This window comes from Protopterus annectens, chromosome 10.part0, assembly GCF_019279795.1.
Source record: "Protopterus annectens isolate FY-2018-M chromosome 10.part0, PAN1.0, whole genome shotgun sequence".
NCBI lineage: Eukaryota > Metazoa > Chordata > Ceratodontiformes > Protopteridae > Protopterus > Protopterus annectens.
The window spans coordinates 386,742,378-386,768,293 of NC_056744.1; the positions used below are offsets into that span (position 1 = coordinate 386,742,378).

Below are 25,916 nucleotides of genomic sequence, written 5' to 3' on the forward strand. Positions count from 1 at the left end.
ATTTTCTAGTAGCAGGCTTTCTTGCCTTCATTAGTACCTCCTGCATGTCCTCAGTAAACAGATGCCTAAAAAGAATTAAGACTTTATTATCATCCAGGCAGTCAACTGAAAATGATTGATGCCGGAGTGTATCAAACACCCCTGTTCTTGTGTGAGTAGATCGAATCTGTGAGGAAGTTTGTGGTAATTGCTCCTGGCCATTTCCAAAAGAAGGGAGAACCATATTTGCCTAGACCAGAATGATCTTGGGGATTCCATCTAAATCTTCAGAAGTACCCTGGATATTAGTGGAAACTGTGGAAAAGCATACAGGAGCATTCCTATCCAAAGAAAAGAAAAGGCATCTGTCTTTCAGGCCTTCATGCATAGAGTCCTGGAACAGAATCTTGCCGGTTGATTGTTCAAAGAAGAGGCAAAAAAATCTACATGAAAACTCCCCAGAGATGGATCAATTGTTGGAAGGTCCCCTCCCCCCAGTTCCCGTTCGTGAGTGTCTGCCCTGGTCCTGTGCAGTTTGTTTGCTCTGACAGAATGTAGGATGTCCGTAAAGTGAGACTGTGCTGTAAAGCTATATATCAAGCTAACATGGCTAGCTGTGAAGCTATATCCCAAGCTAACAGGGTTAGTTGTGAAGCTATATCTCAAGGTAACAAGGCTAGCTGTAAAGCTATAACCAAAGCTAACATGGCTAGCTGTAAAGCTATATCTCAAACTAACTTGGCTAGTCTGCAAAGGGGGTATGACCTGGTTCCCCCTTGCTTGTTGCTGTATCACAATACTGTGGTATTGTCTGAAACCATTTTGAATAGGTCTCAGGGAACAAAGATGGTTCAGAGAGCTGAATGCCTTGATGAGAGCAAACATCCCTTAGATATTTATGTGCTTGCATCTGTCCTTGGTGTCCCTCACCCCTGCACTTCTATCACCACAGAAACTGCTCCCCAAGCAAAGTCCAAAGTGTCTCTGCTGACTGACTGCTTTGGAGTAGGGAGGAAAAGGGAAGACCTGGATTTAAGGATATCTGTTGTCTCCACCAAAAGATTTCTCTCTGGACAATCCCCAGCACTGGGATTTGAAAAGATAAAGGTTGTTGATGCTAGCACCAAACAGATTTCAGATACAACTGTATCTTTCTCAATGTGGAGTCTTGCCAGGGGTATCATGAAAATCATAGATGACATGAGACCCCAAATCCTGCGGTATTTCTCACAGTGACTGACGTCTATGTGGAAAAAACCTTAGAAATAGATCTAAATAAGAGTCTATTTTTCCTTGTGAGGTGCCTGGTTGACATCACAGGAGTACAATCCTGTGAGATGGAATCAAGAAAGAATTTTGACTATTCTCTTGGAATTTCAACTTGTGTAAATGATCTTTCACCCAAGAGAGAGATTCCTGACAGTTTGAAAAATACTCTGCAAAGATAAGTAAGTCATCTAAATATGGAAATATGTGGATACCCTGTAGCCTGCAATGAGTTACAACTGGAGCTACAGACTTTGTGAACGCTCTTGGTGCAGCGGATAGTCCAAAGGTTAAGGTAGAGAACTGATAATGTGATCCAGACATACCAAACTTTAAGAAACATCTGCAGTCTGGATGAATAGGGATGTGATGATAAGCATCTTATACGTCTAGTGCTACCAGGAAACTTGAAAGAGGAAGAAGAGGTAACAGGTTGTGAATTGACATCATTTTGAATTAGGACACTATCACAAGCAGTTTTAGGAAAGAAAGATCCAGAACTGGTCTCCAAGCATTTTCTTTGACTCTGGGAACATCCCTGAATAAAAACCTTTCCTCACTTGGGAAGGAAGAACTGGTTCTACTAGTCCTTGGGACATCATGTGATGAAGAAAAGGTGGAAACAGAGTCTAATCTAGAGGATGAGGAATGACACCCCTGTAAAGGAGGAATTTCCTCCCACTGCCAGTTATAATCTTGATGAATGAAATTCAGAACAGAATTGTCTGAAGCAATCTATTGCCAGACGGAAACTGGAGATTAAGACTTTCTGGAAGAAAAGAGGGCCAGGGTGGGAGTGGGTAACAAGGTCTCATAAACAGTCATTCAAACATATTGAACTGCCCTTAGTTTTGAGAACTTAGAGACTTCTTTTTGGAACTCCCTTGCCATTCCTTCTTAAACATCTTTGTACCTGAATTCTGTTCAGACTGTTCATTCTGTTTTCTGCTAAGAATGGAACAGCAGAAAGAAAAACCCTTGGACAGTTTGAAAAAGAAGAGATTAAAAATCTTAAGAGTTTCCCAGAATTAGCTTGCCCTTTCATCACACTTTTTGATCATGTTTGCAGCAGAGGTTCCAAACACTAAATCTCTATCAAAGGGAGATCTTAAAATCTTATTTTAAAAGACAAGCAACAACAGAAAAAAGAAGTTATGTCTTACCATAATGTTACATTTGTATTGTTGATCCTCGTTCAGTCATTACGCATGGGTATCGGTTCCGACCTCGGAACCGAGCCGGCCATTTTCCAAGCTCGCGTCAGCTTCAAACTCTTGAGCTAAACTCTTACCCACAATCCCCCTCTCCCTGTTACCTCAGAATGAGTTTACAAGTCAAAGAAGGTAGAGGCTACCTCTGGTCAAATAGCCTAAGAGAACCGGATGGTGAGATCCACTAGAAACCACAGGAGGGGAAAGGAGGGAGGGTCGTAATGACTGAACGAGGATCAACAATACAGATGGAACATTATGGTAAGACATAACTTCTTTATCTGATATTGTTAATCCTTGTTCATTCCTTACGCATGGGACAGAGTACTCAGCTACCTCTATTCCTGGGAGGCTCTCATGGAAGGACATTCCTGAGCACCATAGAACCAAAAGATGCTCTTCCCCTGGAGGCCAAATCCAATTTGTAATGATTGACGAAGGTATGAGGCGTAGCACAAGTTGCAGCTGCACAGATGTCATGTAAAGAAGCTCTGGCATGGAAGGCAGCATAAGTTGCCACCGACCTTGTTGAATGAGTTTTCATGGTAGTAGGCAATGAGATATTAAGTTGTGTATAAATGAAGGTCACACAGTCCTTCAACCATCTATCTAATGTGACCTTAGCAACAGCAGGTCCTAATCTAGGTCCAGAAAAGGCCAAAAATAACTGGTCAGATTTACGAAAGGACCTAGTCCTGTTTAAGTAAAAATGGATTTGCCTGTGGATATCTAGGGTATGTAGGCAATACTCTCCTCTGTTTGAATGATTGGGAAAGAAAACTGGCAATTCAATGGTTTGATTAATGGACATTTCAGAGATCACTTTTGGCAGAAAAGATAGATTAGTTCTCAGAGACACTCTATCTCTATGAAAAATCAAGTATGGACTCTTGATACATAAAGCTTGAAGCTCAGAAATATGTCTGGCAGAAGTAATGGCGACCAAAAACAAGGTTTTCCATGACAAATGCTTGAGGTCGCAAAAAGAGGCTGGTTCGAAAGGTGGCATTGTCAGAACTTGTAGAACTAATGATAAATCCCATGGTTGAATAGGTTCTCTAAAAGGTGGCTTCAGATGATTCACACCTTTTAAGAAGGTCTTGCACAATTTGTGGGACATAAGAGAGGAATCTTGGACACCCTCATGAAAATTAGAAATTACAGCCAAATGAACTCTAATGGTAGAGGCCGATAGACCCGATTGCAAAAGGTCGGCCAGATAGTCTAGTATTATCGACACTGGTACTGAGAAGGGATCTACTTGTTTATCTTTCATCCAACAGGTAAATCTTTTCCACTTGCTCAGATAAGTAATTCTAGTGGAAGACTTATGAGATGCAATGAGAATGACACGTACTGGTAAAGAAAGATCACTCTGCCCGGCAATCAAGGGAATTGGAGTAGCTAAGCCGTGAGTTTCAGGCTGTTCAAATTGGGATGAATCAGGTTCTGTGGATGTGAGATCAACTCTGGGGTTGGATGGAGAATCCATGGTCGATCTAGTAGGTGAGGCCAAAGGAAGGGGAACCAAATCTGTCGAGGCCAGTATGGTGCTATGAGGATCACTTTGCTCTTCAACTGACAGGCTTTCTTCAGAAACTGGGGAATGAGGGGAAAGGGTGAGAATGCGTAAAGAAGACCCAAGGGCCAATTGTGGACTAGAGCATCCCTGGGTGACTGTTCCGGAGGAGGAATCAGGGCGAAGTAATTGCTGCATTTGTAGTTGGTCGGGGATGCAAAGAGGTCGCAGCAAGGACAGCCCCAGCAGTGGAAGATCTCCGCCGCTATCAAGGGATTCAGGGACCACTCGTGAGGTTGAAGAATGCACCTGCTGAGTCTGTCTGCTATCATGTTGGAACTCCCGGGAATGTGCGTTGCTAGAAGAAAATGGTTGGTAGCCATCGCCCATTGCCATATCCTCATGGCTTCTTGACAAAGGGGGTAAGATTTGGTTCCACCTTGCTTGTTGATGTACCAGACCACCGCCATGCTGTCTGATTAAATTGCAATTGTCACAGATGGCAGCAGGGGATGGAATGCTTGCAACGCCAGAAGCACCGCCCTCAGCTCTAGAACATTTATATGCAGATGGGCCTCCAGTTTGGATCAAGTGCCTTGGACTGTCTGTCCCTGACATAGCCCCCCCACCCCATCAGGGAGGCGTCCGTGGTCACTGTGGCCTTGGGTTTCTGGGGGGAGAAAGGGCGAGACCATTGTGACAGATTGTGTGTCATCCACCAATTTAAATCCTGTTTGCATCTGTGGGTTACTCGAATCATTGAAAACGAAAAAGCAAAGGAGCACACCACCAAGGTAAGATCCTGCAATGTTGCGATCCAAGCAATATAAAAATCCAGTCAGGACAACACAATACATTACAACAAATCTCTGTCTTATATAGGATGACAATTATTCGAATATATAAAATAAAAAAAAAAGCAAAAGGGCATAAGAAATCCCATCCTATCTACGCTAAAAAATTAAAAATCCCTATGATAACATCAAATAGCGATCTGGGTAAAAAAATAAAAAATATAAAAAAGAGCATGAGATCTACCTCTATCACTAAAAAAAAATTAAAATCCTATGATAAACATCAACCAGCGATCTATTCAAATATGTTAAACTGAAGCTAATATGCGTAACTCAATGATGCGATTGCTGTTTAGTTTACATTTACGCCAGTCCAGTCTTCAAGTTCTTGAGTTTTTAAACCAACCTCGTCATCTAACCATGTCCATATTTTAAAAACTGGCGTCTCGCCTCATTACTAAAAAAAAATGTTAATATATATAAATGTTATTCTTTTATGAAATACTGTCAATGAAAAAGCGCCATAGACAGAGAGACTCACTTCGAGAATAATATTAACAGATACCCTTTGATGATCTCCTTTTTTATGACATGACCGTGGATGTTAAAGATTTATACATCATTCCACAACAATTAGGACTGGCATAATTTTTCAATTTAATAATTGATATATCTATCAATCCTCTCTGTGTCTGGTGTGGTTCACCTTGTGGGGGCATTTGCCAATTGTGTCATGGCACAATGCACAACCCAATTCCACCTCTAATGGTTTCTCCATTTTTTTTAGCAGCCACCACACACCCACAAAAAAAGCAGCAGTGAGGGCAGAGCAAGTAAGTACCGGCACGATGATTACTAAAGAGGTTGATTTCTCTGTAACACCAAAGGGTGGTGTGTGGAGGTAGATGTTAAAAACATCAGGGCACCTGACATTGGGGTCAGTTCCTATGCACGTTCTCTGTTGCAACTATTAGGTGCAATATCACCTTTCACCTTAGAAAAATTAAGTCTATTGGCCTTGAGGAAAAGGAAACAGCACTCTCCTTCCAAAAAAGAAAAGGATGGATGATCATTTTAAGCAATCAATGCAAAATATAACAGATAGAAGGAGTGTGTTTATTAACGGGTGAAAATATAAACTGATTGAAACTTCAGTTGCATTTCCAAAGCAGTGGTTTATTTAGCGAAGCTAGAAGAACTGCTCACTCTATATAGGAAAGACTGAGCGGTATTACATAAGAGAATTTATGAACACTTGTATGCAATTTCCCAACAACAGCTAGCCTGCCACATTATGGAACAAAAGGACCATGTTTATTTTTTTTTGTTTTGAAGCAAATTAAGGTGGACTCCAATATACAGTTTTTAATTTGACACGATACACCTATACACAAGTTTAGTGTAATAAAAATAAGGGGGGGAATAGGGTTATTTAATTATGGTTTAGGTATTTTGGTATTTTTGTATTTATTTTATTTATATTTGTTTTAATATAGTAAAGTTATTCTAATTTGAGACAGTATCATAAAAAGAAATAATTTATAAATATTAATAACATTTTTTGGAGTACGAAGAGAGGCTCAGTTTATTTTAAACCACCCTTGGTTTAAACTCACAAAGACTGACGAAATGTAAAAATAGACACAAACTAAATCCGGCCATCATTTGGATTTTACATTATGCTACAAGCTTAACATATTTGTAGTAACCTGATATATAGAATTACCCTACACACAATCTGATTTTAATTGTCATCCTATAAGACAGAGATTGTTGAATTGTATTGTGTTTGTCTTCGCCTGGAGGAGGAGGGAGGATAAGCCGCCCGAAGTGCTGCTTGTTTTAAATAAAAAGTCTTACGCTGATTTTACAACAGTTCTGGATTTTTATATTGTTTGATCGCAACATGCAGGATCTTTACTTGGTGGTGTGCTCCTTTGCTTTTTCGTTTTCACCGTTCGGTGTGGTTTTTACATTCGAATCATGGCTGAAAGAGGATGCTGAAAGGGATACCATTGGGTGCGCACTAGCCATTGTAGAAGCCTCATGTGAAACCTGGCCAGGGGGACAATGGTGATGGAGGCTGCCATGGAACCTAACAGCTGCAGAATCGAGTAAGCCATGGAATTCTCCCTTGAAAGGATTGGAATCAGTTGTTGCTTTATCCTTAAAATTCTGTGCTCTGGAATAGCAGCTCTGCAGTTCTTTGTGTCCAAGATAACCCCTATGAATTCTGTCGACTGAGATGGGGTGAGATTAGATTTTTGCCAGTTTATGGTTATGCCTAGCTTTTGTGCAGCGAGGAGAGAGTATGCCAGGGCTTCTTCCAGTAGATGTCTGGTGGGGGCGGAAATGAGCCAGTCATCTAGGTATGGAAACAGATGGAATCCTTGACGTCGCAAGTGAGCTGTGCAACTGCCATGCACTTTGTGAACACTCTGGGGGCTGCAGAGAGTCCGAAGGGCAGTACTCTGAACTGGTAGTGACTGGCTCCTGCACGGAAGAGCAGAAATCTTCTTGATGGCCTGTCCACTTTTATGTTGTAGTACGCATCATGAAGATCTATCGAGCGCATCCAATCATCTTTTTACAAAAGCATAAGGATAGACTGTATTGTGACCATCCGGAATTTTTGTACTCTCACAAACTTGTTCAATACACTGAGATCCAAATTTGGTCTCCAGTCCCCGGTTTTCTTTGGCACCAAAAATAGTCTTGAATAGAATCCGGATCCTATCTGGTCTGGAGGGACTATTTGGATGACTCTCTTTCTTAGCAGCTTTTCTATCTCTAGTGCTGCTTCTTCCCTTTGATTGGGTAGAATGTCGGAAAGGTTTTTTTGAAGGGACAGGGCAAAGATCAAAGGGGATATGATAACCTCTGATTATAATCCTTTGTACCCAAGAATCGGTGGTGATGGTTAGCCAGGCAGAAGGGTACAAGGAGAAACGTCCCCCAACCACCTCCAGAGGAAAGGAGTTGGGCCGCTCTTCAGGAGCGCTGGTAGGATTGGCCAAGGAAAGAATCCCTGGGAATCCTGGTTACGCGGACCCCCTCTGTCCCGAAAGGAGCGCCTTCCCTGTGAGTTTCCCCCTTTGCCTCTAGGGGAGAACTCGGCCTGTGTGTCATGGAAAGGACCAGTAGATTTCTTGAGCCATATCTTCCCACTCTTTTGGTTTCAGGAGAAAACACGTTGAGAGGAAGAATAACAATCACCTACGGCAGAAAGGGTCTTACCGTCCTGTTCACATCTGGCCAGTGTGCTTTTAACTTTGGGTCCAAACAATGAGGAGGCTTCAATGGGAGCATTAAGAAAGGAAGCCTTAAAGGGATCTGCAAAACTGCACAAGCGCATCCAGGCGTGTCGTCTCAAGACTGCAGATGAACCCGCAGCTCTAGCTGCTCCTTCTGATGCGTGAGATATCAATTGCATAGAGGAGGTAGATATTGACTCAATGGTGGCCAGCTGAGAGGCCACTTTGTCATGGGCCTCATCAGACACGGCACCAGCCAAGGTTTCGGAAAGCTCAGAAATCAGATCCCTTTGAAGCCTGGTAAAGTGTGCCATATAATTCAGGGACATGATAGTAAAGGTCGCTGATGCAAAGGTGTGCTTCCCTATCCTGTCCAGGGCCCAGGACTCTTTGTTAGGTGGATGGACAGTCTGGCTTTCTTCTTCTGCCAGATCCTTTTCTGTTGCGGCCGCCAGCACCAAAGCATCCACAGGAAGACCTTTTGACCAATGGAGATCCGTAGCAGGAGGGGACAAAATCTTATCTGGCCTCCGGGGAATAGCTTTGGTGGTGTCAGGAGCCTTCCAAGCACACTGCACGATAAGCCGGACAAGTTCATCGGCAGGTAGAGTAACCCAGGAGGTAGGGGGCCGGGCACGAAAGGCCTGCAGGAACACAGATTCCTCAGAGGTCGGATTAGAGGACTGACAGTCACCTCTCTGTTTCAGAATTTCGAGGATATCACCAAAGGATACCTCAGAGGGTGACCGAGGGGATCTTTCCCCCTCATCAAAATCTGTGCCTTCAGTGAGGGACTTCTCTGTGGAGTCCATGTGCTTCCTCTTACACAAACTTTTCCGGTGGACTTCCTCAGCGGGAGAAGCTGAGAAAGACAGCGGAAAAGGGGTTTCCTGTGGGAAGATGTCCTGAGGCCCTTGCACCCGGTGTCCGCTCGGTGCGACTTGTGAAACCAGTGTACCAGAGGAGGGTGGAGGGATAGACAGTCCAGTATCGCTAGCAGCAGCAAAAGCCTTCTCCATCAGTTGGAAGGCTGGTCCACCTGAAGAGGAGTGAATGTCTAGGACAGGGGTCACCCCTCCCCTAAGTGGCTCAGCCTGCCAACTCAGAGTCCCTGGATGGCTGTGGAGCAACAAACTATGTGTGTCACAACTGACATCCTGGGTTGTAGCAAAACTTTCCTGCCACAAAGGCAACTGCGGTTCCTTAGTGAAATCCATAAAGGGAACCACAGAAGGGGAAGACTGTGCTATATCCATGGACTTCAAAGGCAATGAAGGAGGAGAATAAGAAGGGGTCTTTGGAGATGGGTGATCACCTCCCAAGGAAGGATAGTTCCTGGGGGTAGGATACCTCTGGCCAAGAGCACCTGATCCACAAGACGCAACACATCGTGTTCGGAAAGGCTTCTAGTGGACTTCATGGAGACTGAACGACAAACAGGCCTGTCCACAGAAGAGGCAAACTCGGTGCCCATCTCACCAGTCTGCACTGAGAACAATGGTGCTGAGAGAGACTGGACTATGGGTGTCTGCACCGGAGAAGTCATCGGTGCCGAGGTCATGGTCTGCACTGACACACGGATCGGTGCCGAAGTGATTGTCAGCAGAAGATGGAACCGACAAAACTGGAGTCAACAATAAAGGTGTCAGTTCCAAGTAAGATGTTGGAGCCGACATGGTCAAGGTCTGCGCCGACAGAATGGTTGGTGCCGATACAGTGGTAATAGTCTGAATTGAGGAGCCCCTTGGTGTTGATATAGTGAAGGCTACAGGAGAAGACGGAGCTGAGATCACTAATGGAGCCGAAGGTCTAGGCACCAAAAGCACTGGGGCTGACTGAGTGAGCTCCAGAGCCGAAACTTTAGCTTTTTTAGGTTTTGGTTGGTGAGAGTGCCCAGCCAGGGATGAAGGCAAAGATTTAGCCTTGGTAAGAACATCCAAGATTTTCTTAAGGGCTCTAGGAGGGGTTGAGGCCTCCGACCCAGAAATAGCCTCTGAAAAGGGAGATTTAAGAAGTCCCTTCAGTAACAGCTTGTTTTTCCTTTCCAACAAGGTTCTATTTGAAAAGTTCTCACAAATAGTACAGGGTGGGTCAACAGGCAAGAGGGACACCCCCAAACAATAAACGCACAAAGAGTGTGCATCAGAAGTAGGTAGTTTGTGTCCACAATCAAAACACTGTTTAAACCCCGGACTACCTTTCATATCTGCCATAATAGCTAAATTAGAAAGCAGAAAACGGTACCAGCAATGGTAGAACTGAATACCCGAAGGTATGAGAAAAAGGGAAGGATTACCAATGATGGTAAGGGGAGAATACCTCGCAGTAAAAAGGTAGAGAAAAGAGAAGAAAAACCTGAAGAAACTATGACCGCTAGATGCGTTAGGGGAAGAGACAACAAAATAGAAACTTTTCTGACAGAAAAGTAATATAAATGGCTATCAAACAACAAATAACTGTACTTAGCTCAAGCGAAGTAGCTTGACAGGACTGAATGGCAACGCGGCAAACGAAATCTGAGGTAACAGGGAGAGGGGGGTTGTGGGTAAGAGTTTAGCTCGAGAGTTTGAAGCTGACACAAGCTTGGAAAATGGCCGGCTTGGTTCCGAGGTTGGAACCGATACCCAAGCATAAGAAAAGAACGAGGATTAACAATATCAGATCACTAGATTTAAGGACCTGAATTTTGTCTGCAAAATAGAACCTGCTGATATGTGTCTCAAAGGAACCCCGTGCTTTGGAATAAGCTCCCCATTTATGTGAAGCAGAGTTCACCCCATTCCTGTTCAAAAGAGATCTTGATCTTTGGCTGGGAAATAGAAAATTCACCCTTGGCATTGCCCCCAGTGGTCGACAGTAAGTAAATTATTCCCCAACTAACATACCTCCACACACATAACCCCTAGGTACTGCCTTACTAACATATCTCACAATACAGGAGTCCAAGGAACTCTGGGACAAAACTGGTTTGGGTTGCATGGCTAGGCTTGTAAAGACCCCCGTGGTCATTAGCCTAGTATGCACCTATGAAACTATGAACCTATTTTTTTCATCTTCTGGGAGGTTCTGAGAATGAAGTCAAGCAAACCACCTTAAAAAGTATGAGTGTCCATAGCCCAGGAAGAAGTATCAACCGTCATACACACTGAAAACAATGAATAGTGACCTGTGCAATAGAACAGACTAAGTTATTTAAAGCTATTTTTTTTCCAAACAAGAAGAAATTGCAAATAAAACATTTCTCATGCTTTCACAATTTTTCTGAAAAAACATTAACATATGACCTGACAGTTTAAAATTCTGAAAATCAAAGTTGTATAAGTATACACTTTTCCCCCATACCTATCAATAATTTTCCCATCCTTATCAAAAAAGAGCGTGATTGGAGTTAACTATGTGGTTAGCAACAGTGAGATCAACTAAAGCTATAATTGCTGGGTCAGATTTGGGAATAATGTATAAAAATTGAAAATATTGAGGAAGTTTATACATCATGTACATACCTATTATCCTCTCAGTGCAAGAAATATAGACAAAGCCTAAAATAATGTGGGGACAAAGGTCTAAAAATAGGGACAGATTTTAAATATTCCACTTATAAACTTAAAAAGTAGTTAGAATAAAATAATTTGTATTAGCAAGCATTTTCTGAAGGATATGAAGTCTGAATCTCAAATGTATATTATTATTTAGTGACTTCAATCCTTGGTGATTTTTCCAGAAAAAAAAAATTTATGTTGAAGTGACCAAAAACATGAGTCAAAAATCTGGACATTCAGTAAAATCTGGACAGTTGAAAGGTATGCCTATCTTCCTTTTTAGGGGTAGTTGGCTGACTAACAGGAAATTTATAGGCAGTAACACACACATCTTCTAAAGGTACCAGAACAGGAGGAATTGGCGCTGGTTGTGGAAAATCTTTCTACAAAACGCATACTGTTTTCTGAGGGACTCAGATACCTCAGTGTTCTCCCACTGAAAATACTGGCACATTTTAGCAATAGTCTCAGAGAAAAAGAACCCCCCCACACAGACAGAATCAGAAACGGAGCTCTCCTCTGAACATGAATCAGAAATCTGAAGAATAAAAACCAAATCCGTCAAAGCATCTTCCTGTTCAGATTCAGAATCTTGAACCTCTTCAGGAAAAGGAGAATCTCTTTCTTTTATCAGAAACTACTTTACAAGAAGGATCAACAGGCCGAATTAAACTTTGTGCCAGACTCAGTAAACTACTCTTGTCTAAAGAAATTTCAGGAGAAGATACATGGTTGGTTTTCTGTTTCTTTTGACAGGAGTATAGGGCCAACCATGTTACTAATGGCAGCAGTTGCTTCTCCAGGAATGGGCAGAGCATTCTGTCACAACAGGGAAACCTTCCCTGTTCCCTCTCCCAGTATTGATAACAGCGACCCTCTCTTGCCTACTGAGGGGACTCAAATAGTCACAGAGGAAGTGGCTAACTCCTGGTCCATAACAGCTGTAGGCGCTACAACACAGGGATCTGGGCTAAAAGATGAGAGATCTGAGGTACAACAAATGGCCACAGCAGAGTCATCCACCTGTGGTTGAGGCAGATTGTTAGCCTGCTGTGGTAGTAAAAGCTGTTTGCTTAACTTTTTCTTTTTGCGGCTGGAAGAAGGACCAAATGTAGAAACCAGTTTTCTGTTTCATGGTCAAGCTGAAAATGGTGCCTTTTTCATAGGAAAGAGAAGCAGCAAATGCCGATAAAACTACCAGTCCACAAAAATTACTTTTTAAAGAAAAAACACAGTAAAAAAGCACTTTCAAAACACTATGCCAGCCCCATAAAGGAAAGATAAACACAATTTCTCCAGAGAAAACATGTTTTCAGTTAGTTAACACTACTTTTAAACTGACAGAAAAAAAGGAGTGCTCCATTTAAAAAGAAGATAAAGTCTTGAAACAGTCCATTAAAACAACACTCCTAGCTTTAAAAATAATTTTCCCAAAGAGGAAAGAAATAAAACATCAGTAAATTTCAGAAAATGGAATTTTTTTTGCCCCAAAGGTAACTTATCTGCCATGTAAAGGAAAATACAAGCCAACTGTCCATCTTTAAAAGCCTCAGAGGAGTGTACTCTTCAGCAGCACTAAGGTTCTGAAGGGCTTTGCACCCAAACTTGTCTTTTAGTCTGCTCAGCTCAAGCTGCTTGAAAGGCTGAGTATCTGGAAGGGGCCTTGAAGCTTTGGAAGCTGGCTGGCCACTTTATCCTTGGCAGGATATAACCCATATAGCTAAGGCTACTACAGCAATGATCAATATGATGAACATTAGAATAATTTAGACTAGTTACATAGAAAAACTAGAAACTCACATTCTAGTGAACAAGAAGAGTGTAATGTACCATCAAACAATATATAATGTACAGGATATACATTAGTTTCTAAAGTGGGTCAACCTTCATTAAATCTGAGACAGGATAATAGACGTGGAAAGGATACAGGGATACTGTGTTAGGAGATTATGTCTTGCATTGAAGGAGCATTTGTCTTGGATGAAGAAATGTTTTTTTGAGTTCTGAATTTGGACTAAGTGTTGACTTCATGTGTGATTCAAAGATATGCGTCTGGAGCATTTCTCCCTGGACCTCCACTGAAAACTGGCTTCATTCTAAGTCAGACTTTCCAGGTTAACAAATGTTAAATAAATATTTCCTTTAGATCAATTAGTTGAGCTTGCCAAAGAGTAGGTACTTGAATAGAGAATGCATGTGCAGTGCTGTGGAATCATAGGATCATAGGAAGTTACTAGGTTATTGGCCCTGAGGCCCTTATAAGCCTAGCCAAGTGTTTAGTCCATGCTTAGCCAAATCAGCACCCGATGCCCCTGTCCAGCAGGGACATGGGTGGAATCCCAGGGGTATATTTTCTGTTTCCCATCCAGTTATCCAGGTTGTGCTTAAAAAGGGGTAAAGAGGTACTATGCTTGATATGGAGAGGGAGTCTGTCTATTCCATAGATGAGGGAGTCTCTGCTTTCAGACTTTCAGGAATTCAGCTCTAGCAGTAATTAAAGATCTATCTATCCATACATACATACATAAATATATCTATCCATCCATCCATCCACCCTTTCATTTTCCAATAACAGAAGTTATGTACTTACCATAACTTGGTATCTGTGTTGTTCAATTTCATTATGCATCATGAATGGGTCTTTGGATCCATCCTCAGATCCAACTCGGCCATTTCCTCCAGACATACAATCCAAGCCTCAAACTTCTTCCTCTCCCATGATGCCTCACTCCTCTTCAAACTCTCAGATCAAGTTTGCTGCCCTTTTCTCAGGATGATTATTCCAACGATAGTAGAGATACAGAAAAAGAGATAGAGAGAGAGAGACTTACTGGAGTCCAAAATAGGAACTAGAGGGTTCCGAAATCCTCTAGATCAATCTCAGCTGTAAGCAAGGAAGGGGGAAGGAGGGTGGGATGTGATGTATAATGAAACTAGACAACACAGATACCAAGTTATGGTAATTACATAAGTACCAAGTTATGGTAAGTACATGACTTCTAATCTGATGTTGTCCATTTCTTTATGCATCACGAATGGGTCAGAGTCCCCAGCTATATAAACCGTGGGAGGACCTCACGGAAGGATATGCGAGAGCACCATGGAACCAAAGGATGCTGTGTTCCTAGAAACAATGTCCAACTTGTAGTGAGATACAAACGTATCAGATGTGGACCAAGTAGCTGCAGCACAGATTTAATCAATTGGAGATTTAGCAGAAAAAGCTGAAGAGGTCGACAATGATCTGGTGGAGTGGGTTCTAACTGGATATGTAAGTTGCTTGCCTTAATAAACTGTAGAAATGCACTCCGTAATCCATTTGGCTAATGTAAACTTAAAAACAGCCTGGCCCAACCTGTTTGGTGAAAAGGCAATGAACTACTACTCTGATTTTCTGTGAGGTTTAGTTCTATGTAGATAGAAATATAATTGTCTGTGAAGATCCCTGTAACATGTTTTCTCAGTGAGATGCAAAACCATACAGGTCATGGCACAAGTACATCAGGCACAAGAAACAGCGAGTTCAGAAGCTTTATTGTCTGTACTAGATGCACCAGTCCCTTGCACAAACTCTCCTTTCCCCTGCCGGTGAAGATGCAGCAACAACTCAATTCCTTTACAAGGGGAAGGAGTCGAAGCAGACAGAAAAGAAAATTCGAGGAGGAACAAACAGGTTCGGGAAATATAAAGAAGGCTTTTCAACAGATGAGAAAATAGACTGGAACTTATCCAGCTATGTTTTCTCAGATGATGAACTTAATGTCTTGCAGAAAGGACTATCATTTATACCTAGTAGGTATTCTGATTATACCAAAGTTATTTTTGATATTGAATTATTCGCTAGATGAACTTAATGTCTTGCAGAAAGGACTATCATTTATACCTAGTAGGTATTCTGATTATACCAAAGTTATTTTTGATATTGAATTATTCGCTAGATATTTAACTTTAAAAATGATGTTTAAGGGCATGAATGAACAGGCGAATATGTTTAGGAAACCAAGTACATTTATTCCAATGACAAATCCTTTGATAAATGCCTTTGAAAGTATGTGTGTTGATGAAGTTTATAAACTGCAAATGCTAGATGATAAGAAATGCAAATATAAAAGAAGTACTTTTAATTTAACCAAGGATGAGCAGAATGCTTTAAGAAAGATGCAAGAGAACACATATAATTATACGTCCAGCCAACAAAGGTGGGCCAATAGTGATCTTGGATGCAGATGGGTACAAATATAAAATGTTTGATATGTTAGAGAACGATGGCTTATATAAGAAAATAAGCATTTTAGATATTACAAACATGAGTGAATATGCTAAACCGGATTTATGTCAACTTATGAGAAATGAATATATAACTAAGGAATTGTTTGATTATTTTGTCATACAGCATCCTGTAATTCCTGTTATACAGGGATTACCGAAGTTACATAAAGATAAAATCAATCCACCTTTGAGGCCAATAGTGTCAGGGAGGAAATGGTGTACAGAAATGATCTCCATATATATAGAGAAACATCTAAGGCCAATGTTGAACAATATTTATCAGGTTCTGAGAGATACAGAGCATTTTTAAAGGATTTATATGTCTATATGAATAATAGAAATAAGGATGAGACATTTACATTAGTGACAATGGACGTGGTGTCCCTTTTCACGGTGATACCTAATGAGTCGGGTATAAGAAGTTTAGACAGATTCATCAGGGAGTACTCCAGTACTGAAGACATATACATTTTTTAGTAGAGCTAACTAAGTTGGTTCTATACAACGTCGTCTTTATTTTTGATAAGGATGTGTTTTGGTAATGCAATGGCATAGCTATGGGCAGTTCATGTGCCAATAGCTATGCCAATGCAGTAATGGTTATATGGGAAACAGAATTTATGTTACAGGGACCATTTAAAGAAAAAATATTGTTTATGAGAAGGTTTGTAGATCTGTTTATGCTATGGGGGGCACTTATGAAGAGCTACGGAAATTTGAGAGGTACATCAATAGTAGTACCTCTTATTTGAAGTTTAAAACAGCACATTCAGAAAATAATATTAACTTCTTAGATGTGTCAATAGTAGTCGAGAATAATGAAGAAATATACACCAAGCAGTATAAAAAAGTTTGCCATGTTAATCATCTTCTGTCTAAGAACAGTATGCATCCACCACATATTTTTAAAAATGTGGTTAAAAAACAAGTTTATAGAGCCTCTAGGCTAAATATGCATGATGATGATTTTCATAAATGAAATGAAGTAGTTAGAAATGATTTGAAGGCTAGAGGGTACACTGATTCATTCTTGGATAATAATATTCAGCAGGTTGTAAAATTAAGACAGTATAATGCTAAACCTTACTTTTCTGAAAACAGGAAAGATTGTCTTAATAATAAGGAAAGTGTTACTAAACTGAGAGTACATTTAGAATATTCTACAAATGTAGGTATGTATATGGATATTGTACGGAAATACTGGGGAATTCTAACCAGTGATAAACAGGTTAAGGACATGATAGATGTGGAACCAAAATTTTTATTTAAGAATAATTTGTCCCTGAAAAGGAGACTATGTTATCCTAAACACAGTATTGGAACCCCAATAAGAGTTGGTACTAGACCATGTGGACGTTGTTCTGTCTGCAAATTTATAGATACATGTGCACAGTTTACACACCCCTACTATCACAGAATATATAATTTTCACCTGTATGCTATCTGTGAAACTAAACATGTGGTTTATTTAGCACATTGTTTAAAATGTAAAAAGTTTTATGTAGGGAAAACTGATAGGTGCTTAAAAGATAGAATCAGGGAGCATCTTTACCACATTAATAAGAAGGACAATTTAAGTGCTTTAGCTAAACATGTGAATGAAACTGATTCTGGACACACATTTAAATGTTTAGTTATTAGCAGGGCATCTGAGAATATTAGGGGTGGTAACATACAAAATGTCACAGAAAACTTAGAAGCAGAATGGATAGTAAGGTTGACAGCCAATGCTGATTTTGGAATGAATGAATATGTTCCCCTCAAGCCTTTATTAAAGAAAAGACCTTTCACTAAGTGAAAATATGTGCAATAGGTATACACAGTAAATAATTATACATATTTTGTAGAGTATGTATTGCAATGTTTTATATATATTTTTACATATATATTTTTACATATTTTTAACTCAAGTACTGTATTTAAATGTGTAGTTAAATATAGGCAGGTAAATGTATAATACCCTTGTTTTGAACATTTTAACATGAGTGTAGCTTTAAGGTGATGTCACTACTTAATTACTTCAGGTGTTTCTGTATATGTATTTAAATCATTCCTATTCGAACAGTTGCTAGCATCTGAAGAAGTGGGATTTGTACCTATGAAAGTTCTTGTGCTTCCTTTTTGTGGATTAAAACTGTGTTTTTAAACTGGAAACTACAGCCTCTTCATTGGGACCTTTTGGTTTTTATCTTATTTATATTTTCACCTTTGTTGCAGCAGTTAGGAAAAAGGCAAGTGAATGGTCTGGTTAATGTTTGTCTCCGATGTGATCTTTGGTATGAAGGCAGGATTAGTTGTAAGACAGACTCTATCCTTGAAGAAGGCTATGTACGGTGGTTGAGAAGACAGAGCTTGTAATTCTGATACTCTTCTAGCTGATGTAATATCCACAAGAAAAGCCATCTCCATGACATACACTTTAACTAGTAAGAACTAGTTGGTTCAAAGGGTTTCTGGGCGAGACCTTGGAGTACTAATGCAAGATCCCAAGGAGGAGAATGATCTTTAATCAGATGCCTAAGGTGAAAAAAAAAAACTTTTAGAAAGGTATGACAAAGAGTATGGAGGAGGAATGTATAGGGGAAAAGCCAACTCCCTTCTCCATGTGGGAATTTGTGATAGCCACAAGTTGAACCTTTATGATAGAAAAACTAGCTCCATCGTGAAAAGGCGAGCTTAGAAAAGTAAGGACGTCCGAAACTGAATCTGAAAAGGGGTCGATATTCCTTTGTGAGGCCCAGATGGAAACCTCTTCCATTTGCTACAATACATTTCCTTGGTGGAGGGCTTTTGACAAGCAAGGATAATTTCACGGACAGGGGAAGGAAGCCTGGACTTTAGCAAAATCACTGGAAGTAGAGAAACCAAGTGGCTAGTTTGAAGGATAGGAGATTAGGAATCTGTTGTTCCGATGGATGTCTGGGATCCAGTATCCATGGAGGATATTTGCTGAGAGACCGCAGGAAGGGGAACCATATCTGACAAGACCAATGAGGGGCAATGAGGATTAGACTGGTCTTCAATCAGCTGGCTTTCTGTAGAATCAGAAGAATTGGAGGATAAGCAAATCGGAGACCCAAGGGCCAATCGTGGACTACAGCATTCCTGGGTGACTCCCCCAAAGCAGGGATCAGAGCCAAGTACTTGCTGCACTTGTTGTTTAGGGGTGAAGCAAAAAGGTCACAGCAAGGTTGGCCCCAACGTCTGAAAATCTTCTTCGCTACTGACTAGTTCAGGGACCACTCGTGGGGACTTAAAATCGACCTGCTCAAACTGTCCACTAGAATGTTGGACTCCCCCGGGATGTGCGCTGCAATGAGAATACGGTATGAAGTGATTGCCCATTCCCAAACCCTCATGGCCTCTCTCCAGAGTGGGTAAGAATGGGTTCCCCCCACTTGTTGATATACCATACCACCAACATATTGTCTGTCAAGACTGCAATTGTCCCCAGAGGAAGGCAGTCCTGAAAGGCTTGCATCATAAGAAGAACTGTCCTCATCTCCAGGATGTTTACGTGCAATTTGGCCTCTGTAGTGGACCACGTGCGTGGACCACGTGCCTTGGACCATTTTTCTCTGAAAATGCCCCCCCCCCACCCCCACCCCAACAGGGAGGCATCCATTGTCACTGCGGCCAAAGGAGGAGGGAGAACAAAGGGTCTGTTGAGATGAAGGTCATCTGTAATCATCCACCAGTGCAGGTGCCACCTGCAAATTGGAGTAAGCCTGACTGGGGTTGATAAAGGATGACATTGAATAGACCATTGAAAGTACAGTTTTGTACCTACCATAAATGTAGATGTCCGATAGGAATGCATCTGCAGTCCTTACAAATGGGTAGTCCTGTCGTCAGGCAGCCCTTCGGTCGGCCGGATTCCAAAGTCTGGGTCTGGCTTTGGCTGGTGTCGCGCTTTACCCGACGTCATAGCTGCAGTTCTTCGGGTATAAAGGCATCAGCCGACGCCATTTTCCTCAGTGTTTCTTGCCCCAGATGCCAGGTGCCCTCTTGGATGGCTAAATTTGGATAAATGCCAATGTTTCCAAATAGTAGAGAGCAAACACATAAAATAAGCATGTATGTACATATATACAAACAAATACACCATAATAGATCCCCAAGCTAGCTGAAGGATGGCAAATACCCTAGGAGTACCACAGAGCGGAAGGTGGGTGGGTAATCCTGACTGCAGATGCATTCCTATCGGACATCTACATTTATGGTAGGTACAAAACTGTACTATGTCCTTCAAGGATGCATCTGCAGTCCTTACAAATGGGTAGAATACCATAGCTAAACTAGGGGAGGAGGAAAAAAGGAGATTATGGTGTAGTTAGGATCCCTTGCAAAACAACAGTGGCAAAACCTGCTCGGGATCTAGAGTATAAAGGTAAACTGTAATGCTTGGCAAATGTATGCCGCGGAGGTCCAAGTAGCAGTCTCTATAATGTCCTTGGTAGCCACTCCTCGTAAGAAAGCTGTGGTAGTGGCTGTAGCCCTTGTGGAGTGAGGCCTGATGTTCTCTGGAGTTTTCTTTCCATGGTAGGAGTAACAAAATCTAATGCAATTTCCTATCCATTTGGAGATTGTCTGTTTTGAAATTGGTTTTCCTTCCTTTCCTGTTGCATATGCTACCAGAAGCTGGTCAGTTTTTCTATTGGACTTGGTCCTGTCCAGGTAGTAGCGTAATTGTCTATGTACATCCAAGGTATGCAACAGTCTTTCTCCCCTGTTCTGTGGGTTGGGGAAGAATGTAGGTAGGTGGATAGCCTGATTTAAAGACACTCTGGATACCACCTTAGGCATAAATGTAGAATTTGTTCTCATGGACACTCTATCTTGATGGAAGATCAGGAAGGGTTGCACTGCCATTAATGCCTGTAGTTCAGAGACCCTTCTTGCTGAGGTGATTGCCAGCAGGAAAGCAGTCTTCAGGATAAGTATTGTAATTCTGCTGTTGCTGCTGGTTCGAGAAAGGAAGTGTCAATTTTTCTAGCACAAAGTTCAAGTCCCATGCTGGCAATGGTGGTTTCCTGGGAGGTTTAACATTTTAATTCCTCTCAGAAACTGCCTGAGCAGAGGATGTGAGAAGACAGGAGGATCCAAGCTGTATTCTGCTGAAATAGCTGATGCATGTATCTTGATGGAAGAATAGGACAGGCCTGTATGGAAGAGCTCTGCCAAGTACTCCAGGATGTTGGCTATGTTTACCAGTGCCACATCTTCTCCCTTTCAGTACTCCAAATGAGATATCTTTTCCATTTGCTTCATAATTCTTTCTTGTTGAAGGTCTACGAGCCTCAAGGATTATGTCTTTAACCCTTTGGGATAAATTTGGGTTGATTGTTCTTATGTAATGTTCCAGGCAGTTAGCTGCAGAGTTTTCAGGTTTGGATGCAGGATGTTGAAGTTGTTCTGTGTTAACAGCAATGGGATAAGGGGTAGTGCCCATATTTGTTCCCGAGACATGCTCCTCAGCAATGGGTACCAATGTTGCCTTGGCCAGTCTGGAGCTATCAGAATGATCCTTGGACGTTCCTCTTTGATCTTCAAAAGCACCTTGTGCATCAAAGGAAGTGGTGGGAATGCGTATGCTGTCAGGTTTTCCAACTGAAAGATAGGAGTCCACCTTCCAAGCAAGTGGGTGGTATGCGTCCTTGTGCAGAATTTCTTTAGCTGGTGATTGAGTGGGGATGCAAATAAGTCTATTTGTGGTAATCCCCATTCTCTTGTGATAACTTTGAAGATGTCCGGATGCAGCATCCATTAGTGGGCATCGTGGTAGTTCTGCTTAATATGTCTGCTAGAATGTTTTCTATTCGGTACAAAAATTGCTTGTAACTGAATGTTGTAGCTCAGAGCCACATCCCATAGGTCCAGTGCCAGCCGGCATAGAGGATATGAATGTGTGCCTCCTTGTTTGTTGATGTACCACATAACTGTGGTGTTGTCTGTCCTTATCATCAACTGACCTTCTTGGAGAAATGGTCTGAATGACTGGATTGCCAATTTTACTGCCAGCATTTCCTTTAGATTTATGTGCAGGAGTAGCTGGTCTTGAGTCCATAAGCCTTGTATGCACTTGTCCAGCATGTGTGCCCCCAACCGAGGTCTGAGGCATCTGTCGTGATGGTTTGGCTTGGTTGACTGTTGCAGAAGGGCAATCCTGTGTTTGATTGACAGGCCTGAGCCCACCATAGGAAGTCTTGCTTCAGGCATGGGATTATTGGAATTTTGGTTTCTAGGCTGTGCTTGTGTTGAGACCACAAATTCTTTAGGTACCACTGTAGCTTTCTCATATGCAGTCTGGCATGAGGGACCAGAATTATGCAGGATGCCATGAAGCCTAGGGCTTGTAGTACTTTTCTTGCAGTTAGATGGTTCTGCTTTGTTAATGCCAAGAAGTAGAGGTAGTTGCTCTTTCTTTTCTGCAGTTAGGAATGCCATTTGTTTTGATGTGTCCAGCTCTGCACCCAGAAAGGTTATTCTTTGGGATGGAATCAGCCTTGACTTTTTATATTGACTGTATATCCCAGGGCTTGCAGCAGGTAAATGACTCTTTGTTTTTGGATTTCCGGCATTGCTCGATAGTAAGGGGATTTTTAATTTACTGAATCCAAGGTGGACAAAGTTGTAGGTGTAATCCCTGGCTATCAGTTGGCGGTGGTGGCAGAGCCAGTCGTCCAGATAACACCTGGAATCCTGGGCCTCAGATGAGGCGCTACCACTGCCATGCATTTGGTGAAACCCTGGGGGCTGGGTCAGACCAAAGGGCAGGGCTCGAAGATAGTGACTGGCTCCCACCCGGCAAATGATCCCTGGACGCCCTGGCCATTTTGATGTGGTAGTATCGTCCTTCAGATCTATTGAGCACATCCAGTTCCTTCTGTAAGAATGGAAGGATCGATTGAAGCGTGACCATTGAACTTTTCTTCTTGACAAAGGTGTTGAGATGCTTAGGTCCAGAATTGGCCTCCAGTCCCCTGTTTTCTTTGGAACAAAAAAGAACCTTGAGAAAGGTCGGAATGCTATTTGCTCCGCTGGGATTCGTTGGATGACTCATTTTCCTAGCAGCTTTGAAATTTCTGTAGCTGCTGGGTCTCGAGATGGGGTGGTACATCTGGGAGTTTTCTTTGGAAGGGGGGTGGATAGAAATGGGATTTTGTAACCTCTGGTAACAATGCTTTTACCCAATTGTCTGAAGAAAGGTTTTGCCAGGCCTGAGTGTATAAAGCAAAGCGTCCCCCCGTCTGCCTCCAGGGCAGGACAGTCGGGCCTCCTCTCAGGAGTGCTGAAAAGGTTTGCCAGGAGGTTATCCCTGTCACCTTGGTTTTGCGGACCCCTCTGCGCCAGGCGGCGTCTTCCACCTCTGCCCCCCCCTCTGCCACTAGAGGGGGCATCACACTGTGTGTTTGGAAAAGATGCTTGGGGTTTTGAAACCACATTTTCCACCACGTTGCCCTTTGGGGTACGGTCTGGAAGGGTGGAAAACGGACTCCGACAGCAGACAGAGTCTTTCCCTCCTGTTCACACCGGGTAAGGGTCTCCTTTACTTTAGGGCCAAAAGTGTGGCTCCATCAAAGGGGGCGTTAGTAAAGGAAGACTTGAAGGCTTCAAGAACATAAGCGCATCCAGGATTGCCTACGAAGAGCAATCGCTGAAGCCAGCCCTACTGATCCTTGCTGCATAGGATATCAGCCTCATGGACGAGTTCACAATGGAGTAAGGGTGTTGAGATGCTGTAACTTTCTCTGAGACAGCAGCATCTGTAGCACCCTGGAGGGTATCTCCCAACTCTTTGACTAGATCCCTCTGTAGCGTGTAAAATGGGTCAAATAGTTCAGGGAGCAGGGAAAAGCCGCTGAACTGAAAATGCGCTTCCATCTGTCCATGGTCCTAGAATCTTTGTTAGGGGATGGACAGATGAGGAAGACTCCGACATCTCCTTTTTGTGGCGCTGCCACCACCATAGCGCTACTGGAACTCCTTTGGTAAGGTAAGCTTTGTCCTGTGGTGCCGTGATGTACTTATTGGCTTCCTAGGGACTGGTTCCACTGTGTCAGGAGTCTCCCACGCCCTTGAGCAATTAATTCCATTAACTCATCAAAGGCGGAGTGACCCAGGAGGAGGAAGGGCGGGCACCAAATGCCTTCAGCAAAACTGACTCATCCTCAGAAGGGGAGGGCTTGCCAGTCACCTCTCTGTTTAGGATCTCCAAGATGTCAGAAAAGAGACATCCTCTGAAGGTGACTTAGGGGACCCTTCTGACTCATCTAAGTCAGTATCAGATGTCAAGGATTCTTGTGGAGAATCCAAGTGTCTCCTCTTACACAGTCTTTTCCTAGGAACTTCTTCGGGGAGCATCCGAAGAAGCCTCCGAGGAAGAGGGGCACCCTCCAGGGGTGGCTGAGACACTGGTGCCCGGACTTGCGTGGCCGTGGGTGCAGAGGAGGATAACGGTCCTTTGGGAGGAGAAGCTGTACCTGCTGATGTGGTTGTCTGGGTAGACAACACCTTCCTCATGAGGTCGAAGGCCCCGGGTCCCAGTCGAGGTATCTCCCGGTTCGAAGAAATGGGAAGAATCCCACAGAGGAAGGCAGCCCAGGAGGACAATCGATCCGCGAGGCCCGAGGGCGTCGGAACGAACATCGGTCCGACTTCGGTCCCGGAACCAGGCAGTTTGCCGAGATCCGGTAGGATCCGGATGGATCAGGGGTAGTCCACCGAGAAAGGACCAGTTCTGGCCAGGCTGACTATCAGAATGATCCTTGCGCCTCTTTGATCTTCAAAGCACCTTGTGCATCAAAGGAAGTGGGAATGCATGCTGTCAGGTTTTCCAACTGAAGATAGGAGTCCACCTTCCAAGGGGGGTGTGCAGAATTTCTTTAGCTGGTGATTGAGTGGGGATGCAAAAGTCTTTGTGGTAATCCCCATTTCTTGTGATGGCTTTGAAGATGTCGGATGCAGCATCCATTCGGGGCATCCGTGGTAGTTCTGCTTAATATGTCTGCTAGAATGTTTTCTTCGGTACAAAATTGCTTGTAACTGAATGTTGTAGCTCAGAGCCACATCCCATAGGTCCAGTGCCAGCCGCATAGAGGTATGAATGTGCCTCCCTGTTTGTTGATGTACCACATAACTGTGGTGTTGTCTGTCCTTATCATCAACTGACCTTCTTGAAAAGGTCTGAATGACTGGATTGCCATTTACTGCCAGCATTTCCTTTAGATTTATGTGCAGGCTGGTCTTGAGTCCATAGCCTTGTATGCACTTGTCCAGCATGTGTGCCCCGAGGTCTGAGGCATCTGTGATGGTTTGGCTTGTTGACTGTGAAGGGCAATCCTGTGTTTGATTGACAGGCCTGAGCCCACCATAGGAATCTTGCTTCAGGCATGGGATTATTGGAATTTTGGTTTCTAGGCTGTGCTTGTTGAGACCAAAATTCTTTAGGTACCACTGTAGCTTTCATATGCAGTCTGGCATGAGGACCAGAATTATGCAGGATGCCATGAAGCCTAGGGCTTGGACTTTTCTTGCGTTAGATGGTTCTGCTTTGTTAATGCCAAGAGAGGAGTTGCTTTTTTGCAGTTAGGAATGCCATTTGTTTTGATGTGTCCAGCTCTGCACCCAGAAGGTTATTCTTTGGGATGGAATCAGCCTTGACTTTTATATTGACTGTATCCCAGGGCTTGCAGCAGGTAAATGACTCTTTGTAAGTCTTTGTTAGCTTGCTTTTGTTGTCGCTTGTATCAGGCAGCCCAGGTAGGAAATTTGGATTCCTGAAGTCTGCAATGAGCAATTACTGATGCCAGGCATTTTGAACACTCTGGCAGTAGATAAGCCAAAGGGCAATGCTGAGAATTGATAATGCTCTGATCCTGCAAGAAATCTGAGGTATCTTCTGCAATTGGTCATGGGGCCAGGTATGCCTCCTTGAGATCTAGAGTTACCAGCCAAGACTCCTTGCCCAGCATGGGAAGAAGCTGCTGTAGGGTCAGCATTTTGGAACAATGAGGAATGTGTTTGGACAGGTAGAATAGGCCTCCTTTTCTCTTTCTTGGTACCAGGAAGAGTCTGGAGTAAAA

General features: G+C 42.7%; 1 protein-coding gene across 1 annotated transcript in view; it reads right to left on the reverse strand.

Moving 5' to 3' along the window:
• NIBAN1 (niban apoptosis regulator 1) overlaps positions 1-25,916 on the reverse strand; it is a 2,689,070-nt gene that overhangs the window by 71,986 nt on the left and 2,591,168 nt on the right. The gene's annotated exons all lie outside the window — the stretch shown is intronic.